At 36.2% G+C, this 23,845-nt stretch overlaps 1 pseudogene; it reads right to left on the reverse strand.

The window, feature by feature from the left end:
- Window positions 1–1,721: 1,721 nt before the first annotated feature.
- On the reverse strand, window positions 1,722–2,660 carry LOC145137108 (dehydration-responsive element-binding protein 1D pseudogene; annotated as a pseudogene).
- Window positions 2,661–23,845: the final 21,185 nt, after the last annotated feature.

A 23,845-nucleotide genomic window follows, 5' to 3' on the forward strand; every position in this document is an offset into this window, starting at 1 on the left:
GTATATATGACAACAAATTATGTTCTATTCATATGTGAATATAACATATATAATTTAGTATTGTTTGTGTTCAGAAGTAAACAAAACATATCAAAACAAAATTATCTTCAGTATCTTCATTTACTGTTGTATTTTTAAGTAAAATCTCATCTAAATGTTGGCAATCACTTATGAATAAAGTTAATTAGATCTAAATGGAATACATATTTTATTTACATTTTTGATTTGTTTTTGTTTTTCGTTTATATGTATTCTTCACTGTCGGTGTTGTTTCTGTAAGGGTAAGTAGTTAATATTAGGAAAACATAAGCGAAATGTGAAATAACGTTTATATTTTGACAGAAAAGTTGTGAATAAGTATGAAAAATGAAGAGAAGATGTAAAATCATTTATATATCAACTAATAATGGATGATTCTTACAAAAATTTCAAGTAAATCAAGTAATAACGAAGGAGGGTTACGAGAATGAACGATTATCACAAAATTATAAGTAACAACCTAGTTTGAAGATTGAACAGTGTGAATACAAAATTTTTAGTTCTAAATCAACTAATAATGAACGACGATTACGAAAAATTTCAAGTATCAAGTGATAATTTTAGAAATGATTAGAAATCGTTAAAAATCGAATAAAAAAACACCGATGGTTACCTTTCATAGTCAAGAGTGAGGAAATGGTTTCGTTTATGCTTTCGTCGGAAAACATTTTTCTTCATTTTCTTCTTCTCGATGTTGAGAATCCTTTATGTTGTTGAATCATTCTACAAATGGTTTTCGTGTTATGGAGTATCGAAGAGGGAAATGATGGTTTTCTGTCAAGATTTGATGTGTGATTAAATTACTGAAGTGTCCTGACGGTTTAATGATTTTGGATTATTTACAAATTTGCCACCGCTCATTAATGTATTTGGATTATTTACAAGTTTGTCACCGCGCGTTTTTTAAGCTCATTAAATAATTGGCTGATAATGGTTCCCCTATTCTTAACTTTTTTTTTCTCAATTGAACCATCCTCTCTCTCTCTCTCTCTCTCTCTCTATATATATATATATATATATATATATATATATATATATATATATATATATATATATATATATATATAGGGTGATGTTCAATAGAGAATCATAATTAACCAAGGAACCAATCTTTTTTTCAACTTTTAGAACTTATTTTTTATCAAAAAAAAAAAAACTAAAAATACAGAAATTAATAACTTTTTATCATTTTTCCAATGATATCAAATTCGATTTTTTTTTACGTCAAATTCACAATGTGAATCTTTGAAAATTCACAATATGAATCTGGATTCACACGGTGAATCCGAAAAATATTTTTCACATTCACAATGTTAATATATGAATTTAGATATTTTTAGATTTTTTTTTCGATAAAGAATAAGCTTTAGAAATTGAAAAAAAGATTTGTTTCCTTGAAAAACCAATAATTATAATTCTCTATTGAACTTTTCCATATATATATATATATATATATATATATATATATATATATATATATATATATATATATATATATATATATATTGTTTATGCTTGTATACCGTTAGACCATGAAAAAATTTATTCGCTTTTGGTATATCTATTGTTTTTCCCATAACTGAAAATAAAAATTGTGTGAATTCGACGAAGCCAATATATAATGAGGTAGTATATTCTAAAAAACAAAGTACATTAACAAGTGATCTTGAGATATGAATGTATTATGGTAAAATCAATTTGTTTTATTATATTGATGATAGAGTTTTTACATTCTCATTGGTTCAAGTCATGAGAGGGGGGAAATCAATCAATATATCTGAAATCTAAATCTAAATCGAATATATATATGCTAACTCCATAATGACTCGTCAGCACAAAATTCCACGTCATCCCCATAATCGCCATACCCCACCATCTGAGGAGGCGCAACCATCAGTCCCTCCGCCATGCTAGCAAAAAACTCCGGCATCTCGAAAACATCTTCTTCATCCACGAAAAACAGAATTTCCGGCAACTCCTCCGTTTCCGAAATCTCCACCACATCCTCCGTGTATCTAAAAGCCTCCGCAGCTTCTGCAGCGGCCTTTTGTATATCCACTATACTGCTAGACTTCGGGATCGGCAGCCGCCACACTGAATCAGCAAAATTCAAACACGCCAGTCGCCCCCTGAAAGCAAACGCCGCCACATCATGTGCTCTTGCTGCCATTATAGCAGTAGGATGAGTCCCTAACCACACCCTCAACTTATTGTTGGGCTCTCTTAACTCACAAACCCACTTCCCGTTATCCCTCATTCTCACTCCCCTGTACACTGGATGTCGAGTCTCCCTAAACTTCTTCCTTCCGGCCTTCTTCTTCGGGTTCAGTGAAGCCAGCATCACTTCTGCTTCAGCAGCGGCATTCAAGACAGAGGTTGTGCTGCAATTTGTGGTCAAAATGCATACTAACGGAACACTTTCCGATGATAATGCTGGAACTGGGAAATACGATTCCATAAAGGCATCCATGTGTTTCAGTGTTTACAGGTTATGAGTGAAGTAATGGTTGTTGTTGGTAGTAGTTGTGAGTGATTGATATGCAAATTAAGATGTATATATAGACATTTATGGAGTATGTGGAGTGTGGAGTGTGGAGTGTACTGGTGACCAGTGATGTTAGAGACTAGGTGGAGGAAGGGTGTAGAAGGAAAGATGCTTTAATAATTTAATTTGTTTTTCACGCGTGATATTTTGCATATATAGTAAAATTACAAGTCTGGTCCCTATAGTATTGCATAAAATACGGATTGAATCATATGGATATAGCTGTTGTCATTGAGGTACAAAATAGTTTTGGTAAAACAAAATAGGGAAATCTTCGGAAAAATCCTAATATTTCACCATAATTTACGAAAAATACCCAAACTAAAATTGGTTTATGAAAAAGTCCCGATTACCCGAAAAAATGACGATTTGACCATTTTTTTCCGGTTTGTCGGTTTCAATACTTACCTGGTTTCATTAAAGTCTCATTATTTTACCATAACTTTCATTAAAGTCCCATTATTTTATCATAATTTGGGACTTATTCGTAAATTATAGTAAAATAATGAGACTTTATTAAAACCCGGTAATTAATGAAACCGGTAAATCGGGAAAATAGGGTCAAATCGTCGTTTTTACCGGTAATTGAGACTTTTTCGTAAATAAATTTTAGTTTGAGACTTTTTCGTAAATTAGGGTAAAATATTGAGATTTTTGCGGAGATTTCCCAACAAAATATATCCAATTTATAGACACTTTATATACAGCTTCTTCTTTGCTTCTTAAAATTTTATTTTATTTAAATAAAATTACGGCGTAACTTTGTTAATTAGACTTTTGTGTTGGTATATTTTTTGTTCCAAAGTTTTTTTTTTTTTTTTCCAATATTTCAAGATTTTGTTCGGAGTTTTGGTGATTTACCTTGATTCCATTAGGTTTAATCCATTAAATCCTTGTCAAAAGACTATTTTGTTATTTCATTTTGTATTTATCATTAAATTATAGTTTTGATTTATGTGGTTTACATCTATGTGTAGTTTGAGTCCAATTTTTTAAAAATTGATATGACTTTATCTCAATGCTTTTCAAAAGTTGAACGCATGATCTCTAAAGTTATCACCCGTTAAAAAGACTTGTTAAAAAAGAGATCATGTATGCATGAAGGTAATTTTGTCTTTTCAAGTTCTCTTTTCATTTCTAACGACTTATCGCCGCTCTGAATTATGGTTATGATTTATACATCGCTCCTTAATCTACAACCCATCATATCCACCTCCCCTAAATAAATAAATAAAAACAAAGCAAAACTTCTTCTAAAACCTTCTCTATCTAATTACTTGTTTTCATCATCAAAAATTTTAATTAGAAAAATCTTAGGACAAAAAGTAACAAATCAAGATGTTCCACCCTAAATCTACCTATCCCGACAAATGAAACATAAAATAGTCATATTTTTCTATGATTTCTACCATTTTTGATTTTTGTTTTGTAACAGACCAATTTCAATTCAAATTTTGAAATTAAAAAATAATATTAAATCTCTCGGACTTTAATATATCCCAATAAATCAGTGATACAGTCTCATAATTACCTTTTTTTTGTCTATATAATAATTTTAAATATAACCATCGTGGTTTCCACGGGTTATAATCTAGTGTGAAATATTCACAACTTATATGTGGATGCGAATGAAGTTAGATTAAGAAACCAATCTTTGCACTTAAACTCTTGAAAAATAGGGTTTTCTTTCTTGATTTTTTATAGATCTTCTATTTTTTTTTCACAATTACAATCAATCATGGTGGGTTTTTTCTCCAAAGTTCTTGGGAGAAAGTACCTAGATGGAAAGGTAACAATTTAGAGGTGAGCAAAAACCGAACCGTGTCTAAAAAACCCGCATAAACCGCATAAACCGAAACAAAAATCGATGGTGCGGTTTTTACTTTTGCAAAAACCGAATTTTTTTGGTGCGGTGCGGTTTTGAAATATATACAAACCGCAAAAACCGAACCGCACCGGTATTTACATATTAAATAGCTGTATATAATATTTATTATTTGATTATTAATAAATTAATTATCAAAAATTATCTTTCTATTCAAGCGGGATCAATAGATATGTACTATGGTTTTTAATTGTTTTCAAAACTGAACCGCACCTGAAGTTAATTCATACGCATGTTACTTTATATGTACAATGTTTTTAATTGTTTTCTACAAACTTTAGCATTATTATGAAATAACAACATATATTATAATTCTGATTTGATAAATACAAGTCTTTTTCTCATGTATCCAGTCATGCACCTCTCCATTCAGATGAATAGTTTTGTATATTATTGAAAAAAACTTGTTGGTACAAGACCTGATTGTTTTTCATTACTATAAAAACATTATATGATGATTTTTCGAAGTTCATTATGTCTAATAGTGTAGAATTTTTTAAAACCGTACCAGAAAGTTCTAACAGCCAAACAAGTTGGATTACAATTAAAATGTTTAATTGTGGTTTAAAACCATAGCAAAGTTATGCTGTTTAAAATCGCATAAAAATGCACCAAGTTACGCGGTTAAAAACCGAACCGCAACCGAATAAAACCGCACCACATAAAAAAACCGAAAAACCGCACCACTTTAAAACCGCACCATTCGGTTTAATTAAATTGAATAACCGCATTTGCGGTTTACGGTTCGGTTTTAACCAAAAGCCACACCAAACCGCACCATGCTCACTCCTGAATAACATACATGGACTATGCTGAGATTGATGCGTTCTATGTATAGAACTCTATGTGATGAAAGAAATATGGTACGTTAAACATAAATTAATGTACTCCCACTTTGCATGTCTAAAGTCCAGTTAGACTTTAGTCTTCTGCCACTTGGCACTAATATGTGATTACTCTGTCTATGTATGTTTCCAAGTTTAAGGATATAAATGTTTACACCGAGCATTAAAAAACAAACATACTTAATTTATGTATATATTAAAGTGATGATTGAAGAGATAATAGATGGCCCATCCACTAAATATAGTAGAAGCATGAGACAAAATAAAAAAAATAGGTTATCGTAACAAGAAAATTGATTTTGACTAAAACGAACCTGTAGAATTTTCCCAAGTAATCTATATTGATGATCCTAGTCACATATTCTCATCCTTGGTCCCGTATCAACAGTCTATTACATATGGGTAACAAGTATGTGATGGTGATTGTGTTGTTAATGACACCATATTGGACAAAGACATAATATATGATGGTAAAGATGACCCAATGAAAACATAGGATGTCCCAAAACCTCTAAAAATGCTCTTTTGTTTTAATAAGAGGAAGTTGATTTTTTTTTATCTATGACAAAAAGTGTACTATATGATGGCAACATTGAGGAGGACTATCAAATAAACAATGAAGTTGAATATAAGACTCGATGGATGAAAATTTAGTTGAAAACCTAAATGATTTAAATATAGATGTAGGAGATGGATCAAACACATATAATGAAAAAGGGGGAAGCAGTTATGATAATGGCATTGATGATGAACTAGACATGCTAAATTTTATTGAGGTTGATATGGTTAAGTTCCATGTTGTAATTGATCATAATATGGAGTGTGTTGGAAGGGGAAGCCAATCTATAAATAATCATGATTTGCAACAGATGACATAGAGGTTCCTAATACTGAAAAAATTAGGTTTATTGGGGTTAAGGAGGATAACAAACAAAATATGTTAAATAATTTGAGGAAACCTAGGAATTGTAGTTTAAGATAAGCACATGAAGAATAATTTGTGTAACGTCCAAAAACACTACCACAATTGTAACAACCCAAAAATCATAAAATTAAAAATTTTCAAAAACAACCTATTTCATCCATAAAGTGTTTACAAAACCATTGTTTCAAAATTATTATTCAAAATCAGAGTTTCCCAAGATCCAATGTCATAAAACAGGAAGATGTGCACGATCATGCATTCCCTTTCCCACGATCCTCTGAAGTACCTAAAACAATGAACTAAAACTGTAAGCCAAAGCTTAGTGAGTTCCCCCAAAATACCACCACACAACATAATAAACAAAAACATACAAACATGAGTCTTCAACCTGACTGGACTGCCTCGCAAGGCCTACATCCTATATGGACTGCTTTACGGACCTTCGGCCTGACTAGACCACCTCGCATGGCCTACAACCTATCTGGACCGCCCCGAGTGTCTTGGCCTTCAGCACAAAGCATGACCGCCTCAACCCAACCACAATATGTTAACATATGTAACAGATAAATATAAACACAAATCCAACAAAAACAAATAGTCATACAGGTCTACTAATCATCCATATACTAGCATATCACTATCCTATAACCAAGTTACATAATCTAGTGGGTCGGCATTGGTGCCTTCGACTCACGGGTACAGTGAGGAAAAACTCACCTCTTAGTTCGACAAGTAGCAGAAAAATACACAGGACCGAGTACAACTCCAACACCAACTCTACCGATCACCTAAAAAATTTGTAACCTAAGATTAGTTAATAATCCCAAAGACCTAAAATAGCCAAACTACTCTTAGGTCAACCTTGGTCAAAAGGTCAAAGTCAACAAACTAGCCGAGTCAACCTAACCAAGTACGTTGGGTGTTCCCAGCTAAACGCGGGGCGTACTCCTCTTGACCAAGAAGTCGAGGGCTTGACCGCGTATGCGCATCATACCATTTGGTACGCCCAGCGTACGCACCTGGTCACCTCAACTTCTTATTAAGAGCTTAATACATAAAGTCCTTACGTCCAAATCCATATTTAGGTATAAAATAACATTATAAGTCAAAAAGTTTCCAACTTTATGACTTCGCATGGCTACAAGTGCTTAATACCAACAAACCCTAACTTCTTAATCCATTATGACATCCTAACACATGCATGGGGAAGGACTAAGAGCCAAGATCATATTTTTATGCTTCTAGACATCTCAAAACATCTGAAAGGACAGTTTATATGGGCTGGAGCATGCCATACTCATAAAGGGCAAGACATGGGACCAAAATGCTTCATGAATCAAGAACTAACAAGATGTAAAGAAATGCAAGCCAAGTTCAGAACTTTATACCTCTTGGAGGTTTCTAGGTAGATGGGGATTCTAGATCCAAAGCTTCTTCAAGCTTCCAAAGTGATTCTACTTCCTTCCTTCTCCTTCAAGGTCACCAAAATGCACACCAAAGGTCCAGAATGCTCAAACAAGGGACTAGGGTTTGCTAAGGTCAAATAAGGTGATGGAGGCTGATGAGAGAATAGACTTGGAGGCCATAAGGATGATTAAATAGGGTCTAAAACCTAAAAATTAGGGTATGGGATCTTACAACGTACAATATGTACGCCTGGTGTACGTGCCCACACCCCATTATTTACTAAAATGACATTATGGGCCATTTTGCAATATTTCTCATACACAAGGGCTAAAATGCAATAATCTTCATACTTATGGTTAAAATTTGGAATTACCTCAGCATCAGGATGTTACAATTCTCCCCCACTTGAACTAGACTGCGTCCTCGAATTCAGCTGTTGTGAACAAGTCAGGGTAATTCTCCCACATCTCAGACTCGGGTTCCCATGTCCATTCGGAACCTTTTCGGTGCTGCCAATGCACCTTGACCAAAGATACTACCTTGTTGCGCAAGGCCTTCGTCTTTCGATCCAACATCGTCACTGATCTCTCCACATAATTTAGGCGATCATCAACCTGAATATCCTCCAAAGGAACAACCGTTGAATCATCAGCCACACACTTCCGATGTTACGAAACATGGAAGGTGTTGTGGATCTGGCTGAGCTCCTCTGGAAAATCCAATATATACGCTACCTTTCCAACCCTGGCTATCACCCGAAATGGCCCAATATATTGGGGCCCCAACTTGCCCTCTTCTTGAAGCGTATTACACCCTGCCAGGGCGTACCTTCAGCAAGACCATACCCTCGACCTGGAACTCCAACTCGGATGGACGCTTGTTGGCATGACTCTTCTACCGACTCTGAGTTGTTTGAAGTCTCTGCCTAATCTGCTGAATGAGCTTTGTTTTCTGAAGAACTACCTCAGTCCTGTTGGATTAATGTCTAAGTCCATAACTATAATTGGTAAGACTTGACCCGACCAGGCATGGTCCATTTGGGTTGCATGGCATTATGCATTTGGATAGACTATAATGAGAGAAATAACACTTAAGGTTGGTTAATATATTATAAGGTCTAATATATTAATAAGGTTATTTAATTAGTATTGATCAAAAATTAATTTGGAATTAATTAAGTGATCAAAAGGAGACTAATTAAATATATGGGTTGATTGTGTAAATCATTCATTCTTATATATGTGGGCTTGTGATCCAAGATTCCTTATGTTGGACTAAGTCCATGGGGTGACCCATGGATACTCCATGGAGGTTAAAATCCATGGAGCATAAGGAATGGGTAAAGTTATGAGTTACATGGTGTAACCCTAATAGCCACCATATAAAAGAATCTCATGGCTCAAGAAATCGTGCACTAATGTGTGAGTGTGAGGACTAGACGATTTCAAGGAGTGTTCAAGTTTCTCTCAAGTTATTCCAAGTGTATTTGGTGTTGTGTGAACCATTTGAGGTGTCACACTTGGGGCACTAGGCACTCAAGCTTAATTAAGACATTCTACATCAAAGAGGTATGTATTCTATCTTGTTATATTTATTATTTTGTATGCTAGATTAGGATAATACCTTGGATGTTCATAATTGTATGTATAATAGAGAAAACATAGATCCAATGTATTTAGGGTTGCATGTACACTTAGGAGTGTTAGAATGCTCATAACCCAACAATGGTATCAGAGCCTAGGCTTGTTTTCTTGTTATACTTGCAAAAGTAGCTGAAAAATCGAGTTGGATGCATATATTCGATTGTTTTGGCTGGAATTGGACTAGGAACATTACCCTAAGATGTTTTTGGACTTATAAACTTGTTTTTGATGTGGTAATGTTCATGCTAATCCAATTTCTAAGATAATTGTCATAATTTCAAGATTTGTATTAGTTTGTATGCTCATGCTAGTTTCTTGAAGATTGATGATTTGAATTATCTTGTTCTTATGAGGTTCTTAGATTAATAGAAAAGTTGTGTGAAATAGTTGTTTTCAATCCATTTTAATCTAAGAGTTGATTCCAAAGTGTGTTTTTGTAACTTGTCCTCAAGTTATATGAAAAGTCACATTTAAGAATCATAAAACTCATAAAAGTTGGCAAATGTTACAAAATGAAGAGTCTAGTTCTATTTAAATTGTTTTATGACTCCATAACTTGTCCTCAAGTTATGGAGGTTCAAGAGTCTCTTCATTAAATTAAAAAAAAAGTGTAACCTTAATTAGTTCCATAAGTTACAATAAAAAAAAAGTTATTTTTTTTATTAATTAGTTTAAAGTCTTCCATAACTTGTCCTCAAGTTATAGAACTTGAAGAGTTTTTTTTTAATTAAAACTACTTTAAACTCATAAGTTATGGAATTAATTAGTTTTGAATAGTTTCAAAACTTGCCCTCAAGTTTTGGAATTTGAAAAGTTTTCACTTACGAATACTTTAATTCCAAGTTAGCCCTTAGAATTTTAAAAGTTAAAATTCAACCCTTATACTTTATAATATTATAAGTTAATAATATTTATATATATGTATAAGTGTAAAGTCAGTCTTACCGTTAGTAGGCCTCATTCACGAAGCCGATCTATAAGGGGGTATAAGGTTACTGCCTATAAAATGGCAGTTTAATGGGTGTCCACTCTCACCCACCGCTTCCTTGACTGGTGGAGGGTCGTTAGCCGAACGGGTAGGACAAGGACTATAATTCTCCTTTCATTAAAAGTATTAATGATAAATACTAAGTAACTAAACTCTTATTAATACCCAATCTTAGTTACTTAGGAAAATGTGAATTTGGTGCTAACCCATGAAATTACACTTTGCACTTTGCTTAAGTCGTTAGTGGAGCGTGTGTGGTTAACCGGCACACTAACCTGGACTTAACAAGGTAGGCAAAGGGTAACTTAATATTTATCATAGTATCGGTGGAGCGTGTGTGGTTAACCGGCACACTGATTAAGGGGTAAAGAAAAGTCACGTTTAAGATTCATAAAACTCATAAATATTTCCATAGGTTATGAATAAAGAAAAGTCATATTCTTTTAATAGTTTAAAGTCTTCCATAACTTGTCCTCAAGTTATGGAACTTGAAGAGTTTTTTGAATTAAAACTACTTTAAACTCATAAGTTATGGAATTGAATAGTTTTGAATAGTTTCAAAACTTGCCCTCAAGTTTTGGAATTTGTAAAGTTTTCCCTTATGACTACTTTAATTCCAAGTTAAGCCCTTAGAATTTTAAAAGTTAAAATTCAACCCTTATACTTTATAGTATTATAAGTTAATAATATATATATGTATAAGAGCAAGTCAGTCTTACCGTTAGTAGGCCTCATTCACGAAGCCGGTCTATAAGGGGGGTATAAGGTTACTGCCTATAAAATGGCAGTTTAATGGGTGTCCACTCTCACCCACCGCTTCCTTGACTGGTGGAGGGTCGTTAGCCGAACGGGTAGGACAAGGACTAGAATTCTCCCTTCATTAAAAGTATTAATGATAAATATAAAGTAACTAAACCTTTTATAAATTCCCAATCTTAGTTACTTTAGGAAAATGTGAATTTGGTGCTAACCCATGAAATTACAATTTGCACTTTGCTTAAGTCGGTTAGTGGAGCGCGTGTGGTTAACCGGCACACTAGCTGGATTTAACAAGGTAGGCAAAGGGTAACTTAATGTTTATCATAGTATTGGTGGAGCGCGTGTGGCTAACCGGCACATCGATTAAGGGGTAAATATTAAGGGTACCAAGTATATTTGCATGGTTATTCACACCTTGTTTTGTGATCCTCGGCATCCCAGTCACAAAACCTGAAGGGCACACTCGAGATTGAAACATGCCTTTGAACAGTTCAATGAATCTCAAAGATCTAGGACTTTCAAATCCAATTAAAACCTAATAAATTATTTCGTTTTTCATGGTGGAAATTGGTGAATCGTCATTCACCTACCTTCAAATATTTTATAGCTTGGATTACGGCATCCCTCTTCTAAGTTATAAAATAGTTTGTTGGGTCCTAGCCTTAATATTTCATATTGGGTGTCATATTAAGGACTTTAAATCAACTATCTTGAATATCTCCCAAAAAGATGTCTGGTCTAGACATTTATGATCTTCCCAAATCTCTTGAAACAAGCTTTCCTAAATGAAGATGATGTCCCATGGATATCATACTTCTTTCACCTCCTCCAATTATTCTCCCTAACCCACAAGTTCCAAAAAGTTTAAGGTCACTCAAGCCCTATTGGCAAGGCAAGGTCTAGGTGTGATCACATCTTGGAGATGTAGTCACATATTGACAAGCCGGGAGAGTTGGGTGTCAAAGTCTTGAGAAAGTTGGTGGCTCAACTACTTTCTAAGTCACATAGTGAGTTCTTTTGGGAATCCTATGAAACAGACTAATACAAGACCCTTAATGATCTTATCTATTTGCTAAGATCAACTTCCTAAAACGCTATGGACATTGACAATGATGACATTGGATATCCAGTAAAGCTCTCTCTTCCCAATGGAAAGGGATCGGCCATAGTCAACTCGGTTGACCCAATGGTAAAGAGAGAGGAGAAGTCTGAGATAGTCCCATTATCAAGGGTCCATAGGTAACTATTACCAAAGGAAGGGGCATTGGTTACGAAGCTGCCAAATTTACCTAAGGATGTTAAAGTCAATAAGTTTGGCTCTACTTCAGGTAAAGTCCATTGTCTAACTCTATTAAGTACATGCTGATTCTGATCGCGAAGATGGATTTCAATCGCATGGTTCGGTGATCAGAATTTTGGGCTATTACTTAAGAGTTATGATATTTATATTGCTTAGGAATAGATAACAACAAGGTTTTCATATGGATTGTAAGGATAAGTTTTTCCGCAAAGTTTTAAAATAAAAGAAAAAGGTTTTGATTTTATTTATTTTAAGTATCCTTACAATGGCATTTGTGAAAATTTGTTGCTTATAAGATTCCATTGATAGCAATATTGGAAAAATGGATTTGATTCTTTCGGTTGTGGTAGTGTCTAATATTACCAAATAAGGAAAGATTCTCATCACCCAAGGTTCAATTGGACTGAAACTTGGAATCATGCAAGTTGTATAGTATGATGAATGAGAACTTTCAGCTTGGAAAATTAAGACTAATTCCTTATGTGAATAAGGAAAGGACTAAGGGATCGAGTACACATTCTTGTGCACTGGTCAAGTCCACCACAAAAGATCAAGAAGACTATTCGTCATGATTTACTTAAGTTCAGTAAATATGGTTATACTTATAAGTTTAAGTATAAGTCTGTAGCATTGGAGAAGTTTCAATGTGAGACAGAACGAATAAGAAGAATCAAAGTATGGCAGAAAGATAAAAGTTTCTCAAATCTGAAAAGATGGGAGAGTACTTTAGTATCATGTTTATGATCATCTTAATGATTAAGATACCATATCACAATTGGTCCTCTAAAGTCATCTCTTATGACTAAGAAGAGGAGTCATGAATTGTTGAAATGGTTAAATCAAAAAGATGAGTCATACTTCGTTCCAAAACAATTCTTAGAGTCATACTCCAAGATTGTAACTTGAGTGACATATCTTAAAGAGGGTTTGTTAACACTAGTCAAATGTAAGAGTAAAAGGTTATCTACTCTTGTACATTTGAAATTGGTAAGTTGTGATGTTTTGGATAAAACAGAGACCAACTTAGGCCAATTGTGTAAAGTGTTAGTCTTGATAAAGAATCTGCACTATCTCTTGAATATTTTACAAGGGAGTCTTATATGTCAAGAGGACAGTGGGAGTCTTAAAGCTCTTGAAAGTTTCAAGACTTAATCAAGAATAAAACCTAAAGTCCTTCACTAGCACACGACTTGAGGTTTATAACCTATCGTGTTGAAATTTTTGTGCCTATTCAAGTTGGCTTTGCATAGGAGTTCTGAGAGTTCTCAATTGGTTGCACAACTACTTGGAAGCAATGGCAGGCACCTGAGCTGCCAAATGGCAAGAATTTAAGATTGCACAAGTTTAATCAATATGAGTTTGGATTTGTCACTAACCTTGTCTTGTGATTATGGTTTTGACAAATTCACATGGATAAGAACACATACACTATTTAATCTAAGTGTCATAAGGTTTCTCTCCGATTCATAAAAATGATGGTGAGGAAACACTTTCACTAAGTAGATTTTAGCTAGATAGCAATTGTGATATTTGCATTCTCAAAGTCGTTAGTGGAGCGTGTGTGGTTTACCGGCACACTAACATGGACTTGTGAGAAGTGGCAAAGGTCTAAACAATTGAGACTATGATTACGGCTTCCCTTTTCATAGTTCTAAAATTGTTTAGACATACATGTGAGCTATCTAAGAGAGGTGTATGATTTTGATAAAGTTTTATCAAAACAATCTAGTATCAGAAATCTGAACTTTGGTAAGAAAGTCAGCTGATTTCTGAGTACATGTCAAAGCTAGTGGGAGCATAAGTGTTATGCTAATAATCATCATGTTAGTGGGAGCATGATAATTATGACAAAGGTTGCAAGTTAGCAATGTTAATTATAGAAAACAAAAGTTTCAATTCGTGAGGTTGCAGGGGTTGAAAAAGTTGTTTTGCTATAATTAAGGGAGAGGAAATTATACTTCATTTCAATTCTAAAAGCTTAGATTGAGATTTTAATCGTATTTAATCAAGGATATATATATGAATTTCATGTTGGAATGGCTCAACATAAGGAAATTCTATATATGGGTCCATTATTTGCGTTCTAAAATTCGATTATGATTACGGCATCCCTTTTCATAATCTGAATTTTGAGAACTTGGCAAATTGAAATGGAAATATTATAGCAAAAGACTGGTTTAGTCTTTATGTGAGACATCATGAATCGTGTCCCATATGCTTCAGATATAGGATCGATTACATGTACTATATTCATCATTTCTAAAATTTTCCAAATGCCTGGGGCATTGTGAAGGGAAAAGGTCTAGAATTGGATATGACTAAAATGATTAAGCAATTGTCTAGGACAATCTAAGGTTTACCAAAGATTGGTTGCTCAAGGACAGTTGGAAGTATAATGTTAATTCTGGAAGGACCATATTGACATAATCTGTAAGGAGGCAACTCTTGTTCAGAAGTGATAGTCAAAATGGAATATGGAAATGTTTCAAAGTTAGAAATTATTCAATCTGTGTAAGATTAGGAAACTTAATGAAAGAAGGATGTTTCCAAGGAGCTGATCTCCTTTGGAATGCTCTGTAATGATTGTTGTCAAGTCTTTCTGACTTCGTGCATAATCATTAAGAGGATCAATGCATATAAGTTTAGAATCTAACAAATTTCAGTAAATGGCATGAATTTGGAATTCTTGCATTTGCAGTAAGGATTTGGGACTGTGAAAAGAGGATCATTGGAGTGATGTTCGATTGATCTATTTTACAAAGTAAAGATCATAGACAAACATAGTATGCATACTTGGTGTATGGCATGACTAGTGTTTAGAAAACATAGTGTACATGCTTGGAGCATGGGACAACTATTGTTTTAAATTCAAGTATAAAGTTGATAAAACCGAAACAATGAATAATGAGTAATTAGTATGGTGATAAATAAAAGTGTTTATTTATATTCATAGGGTTTGATACCATATTTGATTCATTTATTCTTGTGTTTCACTTTGCATGTTTTGACTTCCAGAATAACTAAGTCGCTCTTCCTGAATGATTAAGTTATTCAAACCATCCACAGTCGGTCATATGTTGGAAGTAGATATGAATCAAGACTGTCATGGGTTGGTTTGTAGAGGTCCAAGTTGGTGGACAAAGTGGTGCTACAACATTCATGAGTGCTCATAAGTTCTGAGTATTGGATTCAACCCGCGCTCATTTGAATCACTTCATGGGTTTTATCACGAGTGATCATGAGACGATAATATCTTATATTCTTCAAACCTAGAGATATGAGTTGTTACTATGAGTTGGTTGTACATTGATTGCACGAAAACGCATTCGGTAACTCGATGTTATAAAACGTGCCTTTGTGTATGATTCAACAAGTAGTAGAACAAGCCATATGAGTCGAAGTTTATACATTCCTTTTACCTTCGGGATAAAAGCGATATATGTGGGCCCCTCGATGATTTAAAGATGATACATGTGAGTGCTTGGCCAAGCCAGGACTGATTTGATTTGTTCAATCAGTCAGTCATCATGAATCGGAAATCAGGAAACAACAAATGGACAGAGAGAATGATTGATAATCCATGTCTCAGTCCATATGATATCTAGAATGGAGGAATATATGATCCCTTATCTGATGGACAAGTCATTGACAAAGGTCAGAGTTCATCGACAAGGTCAGAGTTCGACAGAAGATTTTGAGAGCTACGATTGCTGATCTGTTCCTGAAGTCATACACAATAATAGTTTTAGACTTATCCAAGTGGGAGACTGTTGGATTAATGTCTAAGTCCATAACTATAATTGGTAAGACTTGACCCGACCCGGCATGGTCCATTTGGGTTGCATGGCATCATGCATTTGGATAGACTATAATGAGAGAAATAACACTTAAGGTTGGTTAATATATTATAAGGTCTAATATATTAATAAGGTTATTTAATTAGTATTGATCAAGAATTAATTTGGAATTAATTAAGTGATCAAAAGGAGACTAATTAAATATATGGGTTGATTGTGTAAATCATTCATTCTTATATATGTGGGCTTGTGATCCAAGATTCCTTATGTTGGACTAAGTCCATGGGGTGACCCATGGATACTCCATGGAGGTTAAAATCCATGGAGCATAAGGAATGGGTAAATTTATGAGTTACATGGTGTAACCCTAATAGCCACCATATAAAAGAATCACATGGCTCAAGAAATCGTGCACTAATGTGTGAGTGTGAGGACTAGACAATTTCAAGGAGTGTTCAAGTTTCTCTCAAGTTATTCCAAGTGTATTTGGTGTTGTGTGAACCATTTGAGGTGTCACACTTGGGGCACTAGGCACTCAAGCTTAATTAAGACATTCTACATCAAAGAGGTATGTATTCTATCTTGTTATATTTATTATTTTGTATGCTAGATTAGGATAATACCTTGGATGTTCATAATTGTATGTATAATAGAGAAAACATAGATCCAAGGTATTTAGGGTTGCATGTACACTTAGGAGTGTTAGAATGCTCATAACCCAACAAGTCCTTCCCATGACTCTATGACCAACCTATCCCAAACAAACTGGGGTACGAAACCCCCTCCCATAGAGAAGCTCGAAAGGTGGCGCACCGATACTGGAGTGATAGCTATTGTTGTACGAAAACTCAGCTAAGGGAAGGTAGGAGTCCCAACTCCCACCAAAATCTATGACACACGCCCTCAACGTGTCCTCAAGCGTTGAATGGTCCTCTCACTCAAACCGTCTGTCTGTGGATGATAAGCAGTGCTAAAGTGCAACCTCGTACTTAGTTCCTCATTGAACTTCTGCAAAAAATGAGACGTAAACTGAAAATATCGATCAGATACAATGGAGACTGGAATACTATGTCGATCAATGACCTCGCGCACGTAAATATCGGCTAATTTCTCTGCCGATGAGATCTCACGGATGGCTAGGAAGTGGGCACTCTTGGTTAACCGGTGCACAATTACCCAAATCGCATCAAACCCCTTAGCCGTCCGCGGTAACTTGGTGATGAAATTTATGGTGGTTTGTTCCAACTTCCACATGGGAACCTCCAAAGTCTAAAGCTTGCCATGCAGCCTCTAGTGCTCGGCTTTGACCATCCGACATGTCAAGAGCCTCTCAACATACCAGACTATCCCTCTCTTCATGCACGACCACCAATAACGAAGTCGCAAATCTCGATACATCTTGGTGGCTCCAGGGTGTATCGTAAACCTGGAATTGTAGGCCTCCTCCAGCACACTCTGCCTGATCCCACCAAAGTCTGGCACCCAAACTCGTCCATACCGGGTCAATAATCCATGCCTGTCAGTAGCAAACCTATCAATCTCACCCCATAGTCTCTCTCATTTCCAATTTTCCTTCTTGACTCCCTGAGTCTGGGCCTCCCTAATCGAATCCAACAACGGCGAAACAATTGAAATCCTCATACAAAGTCCCCCAATAGCAGAGCTAGCCGTCTTGCGGCTCAAAACATCAGCCACCACATTGGCTTTACTGGGATGATACAGAAACTCACAGTCGTAATCCTTAACTACGTCCAGCCACCGGCGTTGCCTCATATTTAGATTTAGCTGATCCATGAGATATCTCAGACTTTTGTGATCCGTGTAAATGGTACAACGAAACCCATATAGATAATACCGCCAAATCTTGAGAGCGAACATCATTGCTCCCAATTCCAAATCATGAGTCGGATAGCAAACCTCGTGCGGCTTCAGCTGCCGAGAAGCATAAGAAATAACCCTACCTCACTGCATATGAACGGCTCCTAGGCCGGTGATGGATGCATCACAAAATACCACAAAATTCTCAACACCCTCGGGGAGGGTCAACACTGGGGTCCCACACAATTTCTGTCTCAGAGTGTCGAATGTGGCATGCTGATCAGGCCCCCATCGAAAATGCATGCCCTTCCTTGTCAGACGAGTGAGGGGTACTGCAATCCTGGAGAAGTCCTGAATAAATCTCTAATAATACCCTGCCAATCCCAAGAAACTCCTGATCTCCTAGGGAGATTTTCGAACCTCCCACTGCATCACGCCCTCAATATTGGCCGGATCGACAAAAATACAGTTTTGGTTAACGAGATATCCTAAGAACTGGACCTCTCGTAACCAAAACTCACACTTTGAGAACTTGGCATACAGTCGTTCTCGTCTCAAAATTCCCAAAAGCTCTTGAAGGCGTTCCTCATGCTGCTCCCTGGTCTTGGAATACACCAAGATATCATTGATGAATAAAATAACTGGTCGATCGAGCATTAGCCTGCATACCAGATTCATCAAATCCATAAATTCTGCAGGCGCATTGGTGAGCCCAAATGGCATCACCACGAACTCGTAATGACCACAATGAGTCTGAAACGTGGTGTTCTCCACGTCCTCCTCTCTAACCCTCATCTGATGATACCCTGACCTCAAATCGATCTTGGAGAACCAAGATGCACCCTGCCACTGATCGAGGAGGTCATCAATCTGTGGGAGGGGATAACGGTTATTCACCTTTAACTTGTTCAACTCGCGGTAATTAATACATATCTGATATGAACCATCCTTCTTCTTGACGAACAAAATCGGTGCTCCCCGCGGCGAACTGCTCGGTCTAATAAACTTCTTACCCAACAGATTCTGAAGCTGGGAGGACAACTCCCGCATCTCGGGTGGTGCCAATCGGTACGGTACCTTAGCAATTGGAGCCGCACCCGGAACCAAATCAATCCTGAACTCAACCTGCCTCTCCGGAGGCACACCGGGTAACTCCTCCAGGAACACATCAACAAACTCTCTAACAACAGGCACATTTGAAACCGAAGCCTGCTTCCCAACTCGAGTATCAACCACATAAGCAAGATAACCCATACAATCATGTTGAATATATTGTCGAGGCCTAGCAGCAGAACAAAAGGCTAGTCTAAAGCTGGTACCCTCTCCATAAATAACCAGTTATCCGCCACTTGGGGTTCGAACTACTACCCGCTGACCCTCACAATCGATCATAGCCTCGAATCTACTCAGCCAGTCCATCCCTACAATCACACACATCTCCCATGGGAATAGGGATCAGATCAATCGGGTAAGGCAACCCAAAAATCTCCAAGACACAACCCTGAAAAACACTTGATGTAGAAATCTCATGTTCGTTGGCGATAGAAACCCGCAACAGACACTCCAGCTCCCCAAGAGTCACATCAAAATCCCTACTAAAAGACTGAGATACAAAGGACCGACTCGCACCCGAGTCGAATAGCACAAGAGGAGGCAAGGAGTTCACTAAGAAGGTACCTAGAAAAATCTTAAACATAAGCATATCATAAAATAACTGAAAAAATGATAAATAGAAACATACCAGTGATGACGTCTGGCGTCACCCTACCCTCCTTTGCTGTGACCTAGAAAGCATGGCCTCTGGCCATCGGGGGCTCCACCCTACCCTGGTGCCCATCTGTGATTCTCAAGGTAGCCGGTGCTAGAGCCTGCGTCGACCTCACAACAAGCAAGGGAGAATTGGCCTTAATATGGCCAACCTGCTCACAGTGGTAACAAATCTTGGTGATCGATACTGGGGTCTGCTGACGATAATCCTTGGCATAATGCCCCTCCTTTCCACATTTATGGCATCCAGATGAAGATCGAAAAGCACGATCATGAGACTTGTCGCACTTGCCATAAGTGTGGCCCCTCTTTCCCCAGGTCTCGAATCAGCGGGCTTGAACCTCTTTGCCGCAGGTTGTGACTCCATAGGAGCCTGCCTCAGCTCCCTTTCCTGGAGGTCCTATCACAACCTACAGGTCTTGTGCTTCTAGTAGTACGGCCCATACTACCTTACACACCTACCTGTATTTGTCTTAGAAGATCATCACAAAACTCCCTAACAATACAACATATAAGATACGCATACATCCTATCCTCACTCTCTCGAGAATGGCTAAACATTCCTCAACTGGCCGGCTGCTCACACATATACTCGTCCATGAAACTTCCACCAACCCTGCAACACTCGTGTATGCTAATCATACATAACACTGGATCCTATAGACAATTTGTTGGGTTTTGAGAATTCAAACATTCCTAAGGTGTACATGCAACCTTAAATACCTTGGATCTATGTTTTCTCTATTATACATGCAAATATCAATTTTTCCAAGGTATCATCCTAACTAGCATATTATGGAGTATATACAATATAAAATATAGTTGAATGGCATACCTTTTGTTGTAGCTTGATTCCTTGGACCTTAAAGAGATTAGTGCCCCAAGTGTTGCACCTCAAATGGTTCACACAACACCACCAACAGTTGGAATAACTTGAGAGAAGATTATTTACACTCAAAATCGGCTAGCCCTCATGTGTCTATCACTAGTCACTCCTTAGTGCCAATTTCATGAGCTTTGAGGCTTCTTATATAGTGTGCACATTAGGGTTACACCATGTAACTCATGACTTTCCATATTCCTCATGATCCATGGGTTTTAACCTCCATGGAGTATCCATGGGTCACCACATGGGTTTAGCCCAACATGAAGAACTATGGATCATAAGCCCATTTTATAAGAATGAATGATTTACCAAATCAATCCCCATTTATTTAATTAGTCTCTTTTGATCACAAAATTAATTCCAAACTAATTCTTGATCAATACTAATTAAATAATATTAATATATTAGAACTTATAATATATTAATAAATCATAAATATCCTCTTCTTACAAAAGTCTATCCAAATTGTTCTGATGCCATGCAACCCAAATGGACCATGCTACTCTCGGTTCAAGTACATACCAATAATACTTATTGGCTTAGACACCTAATCCAACAGTCTCCCACTTGGATAAGTCTAATAACTATTATTGCAAGCATGACTCCAACCCGACTAGCAATCGTAGCTCTTAAAAGCCGATGTCGAACTCTGATCTAGTCAATGACGTGTCCATTAGATAAGGGATCATATATTCCTCCATTCTGGATATCATATGGACTGAGACATGGATTATAATCATTCTCTCTGTCCATATGTTGTTTCCCGATTTCTCATTTATGACGACCGACTAATTGAACAAATCAAATTAGTCAGGCTTGGCCAAGCACTTAGGAGTGTCATCACTAAATCATCGAGAGGGCCATATATATCGCTTTTATCCACATGGGGTAAAAGGAACGGATAAACTTCGACCCAAATGCTCGCTTGTACTTACTCATCAAATTACACACAACGATATCTTTTATAACATTCAAGTTATTGGTGCGTTTACATATGTCAATGTGCAACCGAATTGCAACTACAACTCACACGTCTCCGTTTGAAGAATATAATATATTATCGTCTAATGATAACTCGTGATAAAATCCATGAAGTGATTCAAATGAGTGTGGGTTGAATCCAATACTCGAATCTTATTTCAGGAGCACTCATGAACACTGTAGCCACTTTGTCCTAGACAAACTACAGACCCATTCATGACAGTCTTGCCTCAATACGTACTTCCAAAATATGATCATCGGTGGATGGTTTGAATAACCTAGTTATTCGGGAAGTTAAAACATGCAAAGTGAAACACAAGAATAATACTAATCCTATATAGCCCCAAAACTTTTGAGTCATATTTATTACTCATTATTCATTGTATAATGTTTCGAATAATCAAATTAATACTTGAATTAAAACCATAGTCATGCCATGCTCCAAGCATGCACACTATGTTTGTCTAAACAATAGTTATGCCATGCTCCAAGTATGCACACTATGTTTGTCTATGGTCATTACTTTGTGAAATAGGCCAATTGAAAAACATTTCAATGATGCTCATTTCACAATTCCAAATCCTCATTGCAAGTGTAGGAATTCCAAATTCTTGTCACTGCTAGAAAGTGTTAGATTCTAAACTATCATGCAATGATTCCTTTTGTAATGTCTAGGTGCCAAAAGTCACAGAGACTTGACCAATGATATTACAAAATATTCCTTTGGAAATTGTTACAGGACAATTCCATGGAAATGAAGTCTCAAATTCGAAGTACATTCTTTTGAACATCCTTCTTGCATAAAAGTTTCTAACTTTTCCATCTATTCTTCAACTCCCAATATGGAAACATTCCATATTTTCCATAAGAAAATTCATTATTAACAGACTTCTGTCTATTCATAATAATGTCAATATGGTCCTTCCATTACTATACTTCCAACTGTCCTTAAGCGACCAATCTTTGGCGAACCTTAGATTGTCCTTAACAGTTGTTTAACCACTTTAGTCAAATCCGGTTCTATTCCTTTTTCCCTCTTAATGCCCTAGGCATTTGGAAAATTAGAACACAAGAATATTATAGCATATTCAATCGATCCTTTACCCGAAGCATATGGGACACGATTCATAATGTCTAACATAAAGACATGATGCTTAATCAGTCTTTTGCTATAATATTTCTATTTTCCATGTTCTCACAATTCAAATTATGAAAAGGGATGTCGTAATCATAATCAAATTTTGAGAACGCAATAAACATTTCCATATATAGAATTTCCTTACGTTGAACCATTCCAACACAACATTTATATATATTTGACTAAATTCAATTAAAACTTAATCTAAGCTTTTAGGATTGAAATGAAGTATGAATTCTTCTCCCTTAATTATAGCAAAACAACTTTTTAAACCCTGCAACTTGCGATTTTAAACTTTTGTTTTCTATAATTAACATTGCTAACTTCCAACACTTTCCATAATAATTATGCTCCCACTAGCATTATAATTATTATCTTACCAGCATAACACTTATGCTCCCACTAGCTTTGACATGTACCCAGAAATCAGCTGGACTTCTAGAAATCAATACTTATTGACTTTCTTACCAACGTTCAGATTTCTGATACGAGATGCTTCGATAATACTTTATCTCGGCTTTTCAAACTCATACACCTTTCCTTAGACAGCTCGCATGTGTGTCTAAACAGTTTTAAGAACTTACATCAATAAGTCTCAAATGTTTAGACTCTTGCCATTCCTCACAATTTGAATTATGAAAAGGGATGCCGTAATCATAATCAAATTTTAGAATGCAAATATCACAACTTCTATCTCCTTAAAATCTACTTAGTGAAAACGTTTCCTCACAATCATTTTCATGAATCGGAGAGAAACCTTATGACACTTAGATTTGTCATGACCATAATCACAAGACATGGTTAGTGACAAAACCAAACTCATATGGACTGAACTTGTTCAATCTTAAGTTCTTGCCACTTGGCAGCACAAGGGCCTGCCATCGCTTCCATGTTGTTATGCAACCAATTGAGAACTCTCAGAACTCACATGTATAGTCAACTTTAACTGGAATAGGCACAGAAACAAGAATATGTCAACACGATAGGTCACAAACCTCAAGTCGTGTGCTAGTGTTTAACAATAGGTTTATTCTTGATTAGTTCTGGAAACTTGTAAAGATCTTTAATACTCCCACTGACCTCTTGACATATATGATTCACTTTGTCAATGAACTTTCCTTA

This window comes from Lactuca virosa, chromosome 9 (assembly GCF_052849685.1).
Source record: "Lactuca virosa cultivar CGN04683 chromosome 9, Lactuca_virosa_CGN04683_v6, whole genome shotgun sequence".
NCBI classification, from domain to species: domain Eukaryota; kingdom Viridiplantae; phylum Streptophyta; class Magnoliopsida; order Asterales; family Asteraceae; genus Lactuca; species Lactuca virosa.